This window comes from Pinus tabuliformis, chromosome 4_2, assembly GCF_031772625.1.
Source record: "Pinus tabuliformis cultivar Carrire ecotype Pingquan chromosome 4_2, CPIR1, whole genome shotgun sequence".
NCBI classification, from domain to species: Eukaryota; Viridiplantae; Streptophyta; class Pinopsida; order Pinales; family Pinaceae; genus Pinus; species Pinus tabuliformis.
The window spans coordinates 493,609,063-493,621,828 of NC_142304.1; the positions used below are offsets into that span (position 1 = coordinate 493,609,063).

The following is a 12,766-nucleotide window of genomic DNA, read 5'->3' on the forward strand; positions in this document are numbered from 1 at the left end:
GTTCTACCACTGTTGTTGTTGATCCTGTAGTTGTGGGCTTCGGCCTCGGTGATATGAGAGTTGTGGTGTGTCTAGGAGGAGTAGAATTCATGATGCATGTAAATCCTTATGCCAGAAATGTGGAATAGATGTCTTGTCAATCCTCACCAGACATGCAACACTACTCTTGGCTCAAACTTAGGCACAAAATCTCAGAAGAATTCTACAATAGGCAAGTGTATGAATGGAGAGTGGGAGATCATATTTATAGCCAAATTCAAACTTGAATGTCATGAATGCCTCCAGATCTTCCTCATAAATGTGAATTTGTTAGGTTGAGGGGGCTTGGACCTAGGTTTAGAGTTAGTTGTGCTAACCAACAAAACCCTACACTATCGGCCCTTTCGGAAACAGTCCTCTTAGTGCAGACAACAGTCTCACCTGAGGTAGTATTGGGGGATGCTAGGACCAAATTTTTGCATCTAGAAGTCTATGTGAAGTAGCAGTGAGGCATTTACTTAAATTAGGACATTATCTAGACTTTTTGAACCCTTATCTTCTGAATCACAGACTTAAAGTGATTTCTACTTAATTATATCTACAAGGTTCACTTAAGTGTTCTAACATGCATACCAAACCAAAGTAGATCTGCATCTTCATGATGCAATTAAAGTAATATAACAAATAAATGAATCATAAATGAGCATAAAGACATAGAACATATAAATGAACACAGAACGCACAGATTTGCTACAAATTTGCTTTATTACTTCAGATCTTCAATACATACACATATTTTGACCCTGCACACTGTTAGGCCCCTATACTAACCACCACTTTCTGCACCCCCTTGAACCGGGTGCATTCCATAACCATCACCATAAGGACCACCACCCGAGTAGCCCATTTCTGCACTAGGGTTTGCTGCAACACGCCCCCTCTTGTCAGCATTTGCAAGCTCAGCCCGAAGTTTCTCAACTTCACGAGCCATTGAAATCAAGTTTTTCTCCATGGCCTGACCCTGTTCTAGCTGGTCAGCACGTGCCTTCTTCTCGTACTCAATGGCAGTTCTTGCTCGTTGTAGCTCCTGACGCATGCTTTCCATCTCTGCCCTCATTGCACCCACCTACTGCATATCAGCTCGTGCTCTTCCCAAATCTTGTGTGAGTGCTTGCACCTGAGCTGTCAATTCTTGCCTTGCAACACCCATCTTCTGATTATCTGCACGCAGCTGCATAAGTTCAGCTTTAATTGGCTCATTCACACGCAAATCTGCTTCTAGCTTCATGGATTTGTCATACAGCTCTCTGAGTTGGTGCTCTTTATCAGCCTGCATGTTACCAACTACATGATTCAAGTGTTGCAACTCCTGTTGCGCTGCAGCAAGTTCTTGTCGTAAAGCTACATGAGTGGCAGCAAGCCGCTGGTTCTCCACAAGCAATCCCTAAATCTCTTGATGCTGAGCCGCAAGCTTCTCCTCTAATAGTGCAGGATGTGGAGGTAGAGGGCCTGGTCCTCTTCCATAGGGGCCATCACGAATCTCATCAACAAGGGCAGGGTGAGGTGGCAAAGGCCCTGGGCCCCTTGCATAAGGGCCCTCTCGCATAGGTGGCATAGCACGTGGACCGCCTTAAAATGATGGCATAGCATGTTAGGCCCCTATACTACTAGTGTAACCCCTTATTGTTATTATTACAACCCACTTATTATATTGATGTACCCAGGTAGTGCCCATATTGTTACTATTGTGCCACATAGAAGCCTACTATTATTATTATTGTGCCCTTACATTATTATTGTTATGTCGGCTTTGATTATGTTATGACCCCTTAGACTCCTATATATAGAAAGAAGGTCTTTTCATTTGTATCATCCAAGAATTGTTCATTTATGTAATGTAAAGGAGGTTGCCCCCTCGAAGAGGCTGAATTCTAAGGCGTTGATCTATCTTTTCTATCTTTTCTTGAGCTAGTTTCATAACATTTGGTATCAGAGCTTTGGATTCTAGGGTTTCGCTGCTCCAAACAGGTCATCGTGGAATTTTTGCTATAACTTTTTTTCTGCGACGTTTCAGAAGCTAAAAAAAAACCCATTTGAGAAGAAATCACGCTGAATCTTGGGTCCAAATTTCAGAGGTTTTCATGCTATATTTGCGGAGATATGATCTGAGGAAGTTGGTTTTTTTGCAGACTCCTGAATTACATTCCAAATAGGTGACCTGGGGAAATCATCATAACTTTCTCTCGAAGCATCAGATTGAAATTTCGTAAGAAGGTACAGAAAGAGGACGGATTGTAGTTTCTTGTGTATATTTTTTAGAGCCAAAGGTCTAAATAGTGACACGTGGCACTTCATACAAGTTTGATCTTCTAGAAAGGTCTATAATCAGGTCATCTTGGGAGATTGTCCATAACTCTTTCTTGGAGAATCCAATTTGGATCAGACTAGTGGCATTGGAAAGAGGATGCAGAGGGCTACTACAGGTCACAATTTTAGAACTTAAAGATCCAAAAGTACAGAGTTACAATCATTTCAAGATCGAGCTCCTAAAATCAAGAAAAAGCAAGATGAGGAAGTTTGATGGCAAGGATCCGGTAAATTGGATACTTCAGATGGAGCAATATTTTGATCTACATGGTGTACCACTATTACAAAAGGTATGTATTGCTTCTTCATATTTAGAACCGGATCAATTTTTATGGTATGAAGGGATTTGTTCTCGTAAACAACTTGTTACGTGGTCAATTTTCACAGAGGAAATGGTAGCACATTATGAGGATACAAAGAGCAACACCTTCTTTAGAGAAACACCACAACAATTGGAAATGGTAAAAGGGATTTGTGACATAGTGGAAAGAAAAATTATGGAAACCAGGAAGCATACTCCTCACAACTATAAAGATGGAAGTGTTGTTTCTCCTAGCCTTCCACAACCTACAAGGGTTACACCACAACAATTGGAAGAAAAAAGAGAAAAAGGGCTTTGTTACAATTGTGATAGCAAATGCACTAAAGGTCATAAGTGTGCTGAGAAGAAATTATTTTACATAAAATATGAAGAGGAGGAAGAAAAGGATCAAGAAACATCAAAAGAAGAGGATATACACTAGGACCCCACCCCAGAGAAAGAAGAAATGAATCAGACCATATCTTGTAAAGCATTGGCAAGAATTACCACTCCTCAAACTCTCAAGATAGAAGGACATATCAAGAAGAAAAAGGTGCAAGAAGTGAAAGATCACATCAAGAAAGAAGAAATAAATCCAACCATATCTTGTAATTCATTGGTCGAAATTTCCACTCCTCAAACTATCAAGATAGAAGGACATATCAATAAGAAAAATGTTCAAGAAGTGAAAGATCACATCGAGCATCAAGAAATGAGTCCGACCATATCTTGTAAAGGATTGGAAGAAATTGCCACTCCTAAAACTCTAGAGATAGAAGGACATATCAAGAAGAAAAAGGTTCAAGCAGTGAAAGATCACATCGAGCATCAACAACAATTTCTCCAACTTTTAAAGGATAACGTCACTTCGGTGCAAAATCAAACAAAACAACAGGTAGATCAACATCATATTGAAAAATGTTTTGATGTAGGTGATTGGATATTTTTACTGCTACATCTCAAGCAAGCTATTTATGAGAATGAAATGTTGGCAATACTACATGCACTTAAAAAATGGCAACCTTACCGAATGGGAAGACTCTTCAAGGATGAGGATGTGGAAGCATTGTTTTGTACTATTTCTATTATCCAACTATATTGGATAAACGAAGCAAGGGATGAATGGAAGAAGGACGAAGAAGTATGGTCACTTATTCAAAAGTTGCAAAAGATCCCAATTCAATCAATATTTCCATAAATTGAAGAGGAAGCAAAAATCATATTGGAACCTGGAGCAGTCATAGAAACAAGAACCCGACAGCTACAAAATCGATCAATTTCAGAGTATCTCATCAAGTGGAAGAACTTACCCGCTGAAGATTCCACATGGGAGGACAAGAATTTTATACATAAGCATCAAGAACTACTCAAGCGTTGAGGACAATGCTTTTTGAAGGAGAGGGGCATGTTAGGCCCCTATACTACTAGTGTAACCCCTTATTGTTATTAGTACAACCCACTTATTATATTGATGTACCCATGTAGTGCCCATATTGTTACTATTGTGCCACATAGAAGCCTAATATTGTTATTATTGTGCCCTTACATTATTATTGTTATGTCGGCTCTGATTATGTTATGACCCCTTAGACTCCTATATATAGAAAGGAGGTCTTTTCATTTGTATCATCCAAGAATTGTTCATTTATGTAATGTAAAGGAGGTTGCCCTCTCGAAGAGGCTGAATTCTAAGGCGTTGATCTATCTTTTCTATCTTTTCTTGAGGTGGTTTCATAACACACACACAGTTGCAGGGGCCCGCGCACTCAGCTAAGGACTTACCAAGTCTCCGCTCACTCAGCTGCAGGAGCCTTCCCCTTCACCATAATACAAAATTACATACAAAATAGACTCAAAATGTCATCCATCCACTAAGACTTCTCGGAGATGACTCCCTTTTATATCTTTTACATTAAGTTACCATGGTCTGCGAACCATGGTTGGAGTTCATCGTATCATCAAAACATCTCATCCATTTACAAAATAAGGGGCTTTGACCTTCCTAAAAGCCCCTTTTGACTCTTAGTGTTCTGCATGCTCCGCTCCTCAAATTGTGGAGATTTTACAAAATCCAAAACTTAGACAAAATTGGACCTGGGGGTCCCCATCCCAACGGTATATGTTGCTACATTACATTCTAGACCGTGCAAGCATCTGTTGGAAATAATGCTGAGAAGGAGGCGTGAATCACTATTAGCAAGTCAATAATATTTCATTTCCATAATCATATTCATATACGCTACTTCAGTTAATGGAACTTGCATGTATACGCAACTGTATTTAAGGTAACTAGTGTATATCCTGCAAACTTATGATTCAGTTAATTTATCATATGTTGATCTTTACTCTGTGCATCAAACCCATATAAACAGTAACCAGGTGCAGTAAAATAGAACAGATAATCACACAAACATGAACACAAGATATAAGGTGGAAACCCAATGTGGGTGAAAACCACCTGCTGCAATAGTCTCTATCTTCTTTTTAATAAGAAACTTCTTTTTACAATTTTTGTACTGGTGCAATCTTATACCAGTACGCAAGCTTCTACTTGCAGAAGGCTACAACCTTCTCTCATTCTCTAGCTTCTCCTGGAAGGGAGCTACAACACCCTAGCTCTTGTACTAGCTGATATGTTTACTAGTACATAGGTGCCAACCTACAGAAGGCTACAACCTTCTCTTTTCTTCCAGGGACCACATTTCATCAATTTTTCATACTAGATCCATCAATAACATCATTCAAACATCAAATACATCTACATCAATCAATCTCCTTTGCACCAACCACAACTGAATCAATCAATCACTTTTCAGAATGTTGTAACCAGAAATAGTAACCAGAACCCAGAACACTGTAACAGCAACCAGAAGTAGCTAAAGCATATTTTATGAGGTATACGCTACTTCAATGTGTCTAACCTGTGTGCATACACACTTTTCTCAAGGCGGAACTGCGTACAGATCTGAAAATCAATTTTAATATGTATACATTGTTTTGATATGCAGAACCAGCGTATATACGCGCCTTTTCTAAGGTTAACCTGCATACAGATCTATAAATGATGATTTAATATTTACAACAATTTCATACTTCAACTATACCCAAATCATCATATTTATAGTCTACAACATCGCCAGTTATTCAGATAAAAGATCAAAACACACAAAGATACTTCACTTCAAGCTTTAAGATCTTGACCCATCATTAGACCTTATCCTTCCTCAAGCACTAAGGTTCATCCTTGATTCAGATCTAGATGTACACCATAACCCAATAACCTATATTCTAGATCTTGCTCTTCATTAGATATTCAATACATGAGTGCCTTTGCCTAATGGTCTTCTCCTCCTTTTATAGTCTTAGGCATTACTCAATACCATGGACCAAAACCACTTAGAACCAATACCTTGGACCAAATACCTGGGTTCAACACTTCAGACAGGATACCTTGGACCAATACCATGGATCAAAATACCATGGACCAAATACCCTGAACCAAAACTAAGTTTTCCAACATGTACATGCCTTTCCTATCGTGAAAGTGCGTGTGTACGCCATACACACCTTTTGGTCTGCGAACCCACGTGTACACGTGCCCTGGTCAATGAGGAACCTGTGTATACCTCTCTTTCTTCATTCTGAGAGTCTAAACTGTGATTTGTCATCTAAGTGAGTTGCCATCAAGGACAACACCTGTGTCATAGTGCCAAATTTGTGTCATAATGCCAACAATATCCCCCTTTAGACTTGATGGCAACCCCATGTAACTCTCCCCTTTGTCATCAAGGGCAAAGGGTTATGCTCCCCCTGAGTACATGCTGAATGCTCTGATATGCTGAAGAGTGTTGATTGAGCTCCATGCTTGAGTCCATTCTCCCCCTAAAAATAAGCAAGGTCTGCAAAAAGATGTTATAAAAGAAGAACATGACTCTATACATCATAGTTGACCTTCCTATCACCAATGACTCATGCATACATCCATCTCCAAACCAAGTGGGGATATACCAAGTTTGACTCATCCACCCAACCAAGTGGGGATACCAAATGTTTATACATGTCAAAACAAGAAAATTACATCATCCATCCCATGCATAGTAGGGAACCAAAATAGGTCATTTCATGACCTTGACATTAAAATATATACATGACATAGAGAACAAATATCTGAACCAAGACCATGATAGTTATCAGCAACTATCATCAGCATCATCTGTCAATCACCATCCAGACCAACAATCATGATCTCCCCCTGAACATGTTCCACCTGCATCAAAAACAATTGTGAATTTGTACCAAGATCTTCTAAGATAATGCCAACAATGCATTATTAGAAGTATGTGCTCTCCTTATGACAGATAATCACTGTCAAACCCATATCAAACTCCCTTCATCCTGAGTCTGGCCCACTATTTTTCTTCAAACCAACATATACACGACTGTATCCACATAAACCGGCGTATGTATGCGGATACACTTCATGGAACTCGAGTATAACCACTTTTCTCTTAAACAGATAAGTTTTAAACGTAAGATGATGCATCAACTATTCCTAGCTTCTGTCTGAGATATTCAAATGTCTCTCTGGGTAGAGGTTTGGTGAATATATCAGCAACCTGTTATTTGGAGGGAACATACTCCAATTTGACCTTTTGTTCAAGCAGTTGTTCATGTAGAAAATGATATTTGATGGGTATGTGCTTGGTCTTGGAATGCATGACTGGATTCTTTGAAATATTGATTGCACTTGTATTATCACATAGAATGGAGATGGGTGGAGTACATGTGATTTGAATGTCTTGCAATGTTTGCATCATCCAAAGGAGTTGTGTGCAGCAAGATGCAGCAACCCCATATTCTGCTTCAGTTGTTGATAATGCAATTGAAATTTGCTTCTTGCTGAACCAAGATACTAATCCGGAACCCATATAGAATGCACCACCACTAGTGCTTTTTCTGTCATCAACGCTTCCTACCCAATCTGCATCTGTATATGCATGAAATGTAAGATATATATCTCTAGGATACCATAAACCAAAATTCTGCGTTCCTTGAAGATATTTGAAAATCCTTTTGACTGCCTGAAGGTGTGATTCCTTTGGATTGGCCTGGAATCTTCCAACTATTCCCACTGCATGCATGATGTCTAGTCGGGTACCTGTTAGATAAAGTAGACAGCCAATCATGGATCTGTAGGTTGGTTGATGTACTGTTGTTGATCCATCATTTGATCTGAGACTGCATCTTGTTACTATAGGGGTACATACTAGTTTAGAATCTTCCATGCTGTATTTTTTCAAGATCTGCTTAAGATACTTGGTTTGTGACAGAAAAATACCATATTTCTGTTTTTGAACTTGTAGACCAAGAAAATATGTGAGCTCACCAAGTAGGGGCATCTCAAATTCTTGTTGCATTACCAAAGCAAAGTTTTGACTCATGGCTTCTTCATTGCTACCAAAAATGATATCATCAACATACACAACAAGTATTATCAATTTATTATTGTCAATCTTTGTATATAGATTGCTATTGGCTTATTTTTTTGGAAAACCTTGTTGATGGAGATATTTGTCAAGACGGTAATACCGGGCCCTTGGAGCTTTTTTTAGACCATAGAGATACTTTCTGAGTCTGCATACAATTTTTGGATCATTTCCAAGAATGAATCCGTCTGGTTGCTCAATATATACTTCTTCTTCTGAGTCTCCATTAAGAAAAGCAGATTTTACATCCATTTGGTATACTTTGAATTTTTTAAAACTGGAAAGAGCAAGGAACATTCTTATGGCTTCAAGTCTTGCAACAGGCACAAAAGTTTCTTCAAAATCTATACCTTCTTGTTGAGCATACCCTTTACAAACAAGTCTGGCCTTCTTTCTAATAACTTCTCCATTTTCATTCAGCTTGTTTTTGAATATCCATTTGGTTCCTATGATATTCTTATCATGAGGTCTAGGAACTAATTCCCAAGTATTATTCTTTTCAATCTGCTCAAGCTCTTCATTCATGGCCTTGACCCAACATTCATCTTTACATGCTTCATTTACATTTTGAGGTTTGATGGAGGAAAGCAATGCTAGATAGCTTGAAGCTTCTGTAATAGTTCTTCTTGTCTGCACACCTACCTCTTTCTGTTCCAAAATTTGAGTCTCTAGATGATTTTTCTGAACATACCTGGATGGAGTCTTTTCTTCTGTCGTTATTTGTTCTTCTGGTGCTTCATTGGTTTCTTCTTCAGAACTAGTATGTTTTGATGTGGAAGGATAATCCTCATCTTCTCCACAATCTTCGGTTTTTACCTGCTTTGGATTTTTGCATGCTTCCTCAACCACAACATCAATACTTTCAATAATTTTCCCAAGTCTTTTATTATAACACTTATGTCCTTTACTTCGAGAAGAGTAACCAATGAGAATGCCTTCATCTGCTCTGGGTTCAAACTTGCCAAGTTTTTCATCAGTCCTTTTGATGTAACATTTTCTTCCAAAAACTTTGAAGTATTTTACGATAGGATTCTTACCATACCAAATTTCATGTGGAGTTTGAGTGTTGTTTACCCGAACATTTGCTTTGTTGAGAATAGTGATGGCAGTGAATGCAGATTCACTCCAGAAGGTTGTCGGAGTTCCAGACACATCTAGCATAGCAAGAGCCATTTGTTGAACAGTTCTGTTCATCCTTTCTACCAATCCATTTTGATGAGGAGTCCTTGCAATGGAGAATTGCCTTTTTATTCCATGTTCTTTACAAAAGTCAAAGAATTCATCCGAGGTAAATTCCCCTCCTCGATCAGATCTGAGACATTTGATTTTGTGATCTGATTCATTTTCAACCATGGCTTTGAAGGCTTTGAATTTTTCAAATGCTTCATCTTTATGCTTTAAAAGCCCTATCCAACACATTTGGAAAAATAATCAATGAACAATATAAAGTATTCCTCTCCACAAGGTGACTTTTTCCTTGATGGACCACATAAATCAGTATGAACAAGTTCAAGAGGCGTACTAGCTGATCCTTCCTTTTCAAGGAATTGCGACCTGGTTTGTTTACCAAATTGACATGATTTGCATATTGTATTTTCGAGAATGCGGATATTAGGAAGATCACGAACAGCCTGGAATTTGCTTGCTTTTCTTATTTGGGAGAAGCTTAGATGCCCCAATCTTCTGTGCCATAGCCAGCGTTCAACATTTTTGCTTAGATAGCATTGTTGTTGTCCTCCCTTGAGTATATATAAGTTGTTTGGAGTTCTTATACCTTTGATCATGGTTTCTCCTATATCAATCTCACGAACAACACATCCATTTGATCGAAATACTACTTCATTTCCTTGATCACACATTTGACTGACACTCAACAGGTTATGCTTTAAACCATCAACATACATAACACTTCCATCTTTAACATTTTCTTTTAAAAGAACAAAGCCTTTACCTTTTATGACAACAACAGTGTCATTTCCAAATGAGACCTTCTTTTCCTTTTCTAAGGCATTATATGACTGAAGTTTTTCTTTATCACCTGTCATGTGTTTCAAGCATCCATTGTCGATGTACCAATGATTTTATTATCCTTCTGCATACAGGGCTATACCACATATTTTTGTTTGTGGTTCTTTCTTTCTCCATATTTTGGGATTTAATGCAGCTTGCTCCTTCTGAGATGTTTGCCAAAATTTACTCCTGCATTCAGATTCTTCGTGACCAAATTTGTTGCAGATAGGGCTTTCTATTTCATTTTCAAGAAGAGAAAAGTTATTGTAGGTTTATTTCATGGTCCCTGTCACATTCCTTTGATTTCATGCTTCTCTAGTCATGATTGTTTTGTAAGCAACACATTGAGCAGCTTTGTGTCCAAAGTTATGACATGAAAAACATTGGCCATTAAAGAAGTTCCTACGATTATCGAATCTACTGACCTGGTGATTGCAGTTGCTATTGTAAGTAGATTGAGTATGATTTACTTGAGGTTTGTAGCTTTTGTTCATCCTTGAAGTAAATTGAGCCTGATTTACATGGTGATATGCTTTATGCCTTTGTTGTCGATTGTCAAACTGTTCACTGCTCTTTGTTGCATCAAGATAGCTTTTAGTGGAGGTTGACGGCTTTTGTGCTTGGGATGCTTCTTCAGTATATCCAAGACCTGTCTTTATCAGAGGAGAATGCTGCACTTTGATAATTTCATTTAAGGTTTCTAATCCTTTAGTAAATCTAAGATTGAGAGCTTTTGTTTTCTCAATATCCTTTCTTAGACCCACAATTTCACATTCTAGTTTTTCATTGTGTTTTTCTCTTTCAGCAAGTTGGAATGTCAGAGTATCTATAATCATATTCTTTTCTTCTAAAAAAACTCTGAGTTTATAGATTTCTTCATAAAGGTCATTTTCATCTAAATCATCCAACAAATCATCATCTTCAAAAGCCATTAGAAGTCTATAGTCATTACTATTTTCATCTCCATCACTATTTGATAAACCATCACTATCCTCATGAGTATAGTAGATATTATTACTTACACTTTGTTTTCTATTCCATTTTGTTGATTCCTTACCTTTATCACGCTTATCTTTATGAGGACATTTGGCAAACTGACTCTTCCACAAGCAAAACATTTGAAAGGTAGTTTACCTTTGAATCTCCCAGAACCCCGTTGAAGGTTATTGACAAAGTTTGCTTCTTCTTCTCCTTCTGAAATATGTCCTGATTCATGGAATTCTTCTCTTCCTGAAGCTTTGAATGCAGCTTCTCTCATATCTGATGGACCTCCTTTTCTCATTTCGAAAGTAGTTAAGATTCCGTGCAACTGTGTCATAGTAATAGTCTGAAGATCCTACTTTTCTTCTATGGCAGATACTTTTGATTCAAACTTAGTAGACAAGGATCTTAAAACCTTTTCAACTAAAGTAACTTCTTTTATCTCTTCACCCAAGTTCTTCATGCAATTAACAATCTCATCTATACGTAAGAAGTAACTAGCGATACTTTCATCATTGTGCATTTTGAGAGTTTCATATTGAATTCTGAGAGATTGCATTTTTGCATGTTTTACCTTATTGTCTCCTTCATAGCTTAGAACGATCTTGTCGCATATTTCTTTGGCGGTTTTGAGCTACATAACTTTGACAAATTTTGATTGTGACAGACTCCCAATAATGTATTGATAGCCTTGGCATTGGTTTCATATTGCTTCTTACCTGCCATATCTATAGGAATTGCTGATGGAAATGTATATCCTCCTTCCACGATTTCCTAAGCATCTGTTCCAAGAGATTGAAGATAGTTTGTAGCCCTTACCTTCCAATAAACGAAGTTGCTCCCATCAAATATTGGTGGTCTAATGGATCCCTCTATTTCGTAGTTACTCATGATGATAGATCTTCCTTCAAGCGATCAAGCTTCTTCTGAAGGACCTGCTTTGATTCCAATTGTTGGAAATAATACTGGGGGGGGTGAATTAGTATTAGCAAGTCAATAATATTTCATTTCCATAATCAAATTCATATATGCTACTTCAGTTAATGGAACTTGCATGTATACGCAACTGTATTTAAGGTAACTAGCGTATATCCTACAAACTTATGATTCAGTTAATTTATCATATGTTGATCTTTACTCTGTGCATCAGAACCATATAAACAGTAACCAGGTGCAGTAAAATATAACAGACAATCACACACACGAACACAAGATATAAGGTGGAAACCCAATGTGGGTGAAAACCACCTGCTGCAATCGTCTCTATCTTCTTTTTAATAAGAAACTTATTTTTACAATTTTTGTACTGGTACAATCTTATACCAGTATGCAGGCTTCTACCTGTAGAAGGCTACAACCTTCTCTCGTTCTCCAGCTTCTCCTATAAGGGAGCTACAACACCCTAGCTCTTGTACTAGCTGATATGTTTACTAGTACGTAGATGCCAGCCTACAGAAGGCTACAACCTTCTCTTTTCTTCTAGGGACCACGTTTCATAAATTTTTCATACTGAATCCATCAATAACATCATTCAAACATCAAATACATCTGCACCAATCAATCTCCTTTGCACCAACCACAATTGAATCAATCAATCACTTTTCAGAATGTTGTAACCATAATATAGTAACCAGAACCTAGA

General features: G+C 37.9%; 1 pseudogene; it reads right to left on the minus strand.

Moving 5' to 3' along the window:
• Positions 1 to 805: 805 nt before the first annotated feature.
• Positions 806 to 1,603, minus strand: LOC149170140 (protein FLX-like 1; annotated as a pseudogene).
• Between the last annotated feature and the right edge of the window lie 11,163 nt (positions 1,604 to 12,766).